At 59.8% G+C, this 1845-nt stretch overlaps 1 long non-coding RNA gene across 4 annotated transcripts; it reads right to left on the bottom strand.

The window, feature by feature from the left end:
- Positions 1-217: 217 nt before the first annotated feature.
- Positions 218-1359, bottom strand: LOC113959286. Of its 4 annotated transcripts, XR_003531765.1 has the most exons (4): positions 1246-1359; positions 864-988; positions 565-670; positions 364-390 (listed from the first exon to the last, which is right to left on the bottom strand). It is a non-coding gene; the product is annotated as an uncharacterized LOC113959286 (long non-coding RNA). The 4 variants fall into 4 exon arrangements; XR_003531764.1 differs by lacking the exons at positions 364-390; positions 565-670 and adding an exon at positions 218-309; XR_003531762.1 differs by lacking the exons at positions 364-390; positions 565-670 and adding an exon at positions 219-312.
- Between the last annotated feature and the right edge of the window lie 486 nt (positions 1360-1845).

Raw genomic sequence — 1845 nt, 5'->3', positions numbered from 1 at the left:
AGTGCCCAGGAAGCCCAGACTGTGCTTTCCAGAACAGAAAATCAACAGAGAGAAGGTGCTTTGCACAAGTGTAACACACTGCAGAACAGACCTGACTTTAGTTTTACTCTTTGTATTCAAATATAGCAGAAGACAAAAACTCCAGCAGGAGAGCTGCCACATTACCCATGGTACCGTCAAAATCCACCTTATGAAAGCTGGAGGAAAATCACAGTTGTGCCTGCAGATGCCTGGGGATCCTCTCCATTCACCTCGTGCTCTCCCAACAGCAGAAAGGGTGACCTCAGGGACACAGTGGCACTCGACATCCTGCTGAGGGAGCAAGGAAACCTTTAGCATAAAGGTGAGTTGGAATCTTATAAACTTCCTTTCCTGGGAGCTTTGTGAAGTCTGCAACCAAGAGGGGGAAAATTTGCATCTCCTTTGGTGCAGGTGTCAACAGAGACCAATAGAGCTTTCACCTTTTTCAAACAACTGTGCCCTTTTTGGCTCCCTGGCAGCTCCAATGGCACCAGAACCCCCTTCCTGCACACCCACGGGTGTCACACGCAGGCACCCACACACCTTTGCTCCAGCCCACACGTGGCCAACATTTCCTCACCCTGGACATCCCAAGGGGACTATTTTTGCTAGAGAGCACAGCAACCACCTGTCCTTGCAAACTGCCTCCCTGCAAAAAAGCAATCATTTCTCCTGGACACTTTTCCCCACAGTCAAGGTCTTTTCAAACTGCTGTCGAGGCACCAAACCTGCTCAGGGTCCCTCCCAGCTTCTACCTGTCCTTGCATTTAAAGGCAGGGGCATATTCTATCTGCCAACAGCAAAACCCAGCTCCTCATTGGGAGTACAAGCCCTGCTCTTACCTGGACAGACTCCCGGGCTCGGCACAGCTGTGGGTCATGGAGCAGCTTCCCAAGGCCGTTCTCTCTCCCAGCAGGAAGCACAACTCGCCTCCACTCCCCAGCACCAGGGGAAACCACGAGCCAGGCTGCAAACTGACACAGAACGAGCAAAAAGCATTAATGCAGCACCAAAAACCGAGTTAAAGCTGTCTTTGCCTCATAACCCTGCACGGGGAAAGGTTTTGGGATTCCGAAGCAATCCCTGAGACACCCAGAGAGCACCAGCCCCGCAGCCCTGCCACGGCTCCCCCCGGGGTCACCCGGCAGATAACGGGCTTACCCGGCCCCCGCCGCCCAGCACAACGCGCCCCGAAACGCCCCCCAGCTCCCCCGGTCCATAAACCCAGCGGCCAAGGCGCTCTCCCCTCCGCAGCCCGGGCAGCAGCGGGGCCGCACCCTCAGCCCTCACACACAACCGCCCGCACCTGCCCCGCCGGCCCTTCTATACCGCGGGCCGGCAGCGCTGCCCAATCAGCACTCGAGCGCCTCCGCCCAATCGCAGCCCGCCTGTCCCTGCGGCCCCGCCCCGCCCGCTCAGCCCGGCCCCGCCCCTCGGCGCGGCCCCGCCCCCCGTTCCCTCAGCGCGGCGGGCGCTGCTGGGGCCGGGGAAGGGCGGTGGGAGCTCCGCGGGTACGGCCCGGCCGGGAGCTCTCCCGGGACAAGGGGAGCGAGGCGGGGAGCGGGCGGGAGCGGGGCCTGCAGGGACAGCGGCGTTCTTGGGGGCGGGCCGGGCGGGCCGAGGGGCGGGGCCGGCGCGAGCTCTGTCAGAGCAAACCTGGTCATTCCAGTGGATCTCTCTTCGAAACTGTGGGATCATCAGCGTTTTCCAGGAAACAATAGCGTCACATTTTGAAACATCCCACGGATGGGGATACCACAACCTCCCCAGGCAACCCGTTCCATGAGCGACTGTCCTGACAAAATACCTCCCCCTCCTACGCGG

Source organism: Corapipo altera, unplaced genomic scaffold (genome assembly GCF_003945725.1).
Source record: "Corapipo altera isolate COAL_440 unplaced genomic scaffold, ASM394572v1 214, whole genome shotgun sequence".
Classification (NCBI taxonomy): Eukaryota; Metazoa; Chordata; class Aves; order Passeriformes; family Pipridae; genus Corapipo; species Corapipo altera.
The sequence above is the reverse complement of the archived record's forward strand: the minus strand, read 5'-3'. Positions and strand labels throughout refer to the sequence as shown.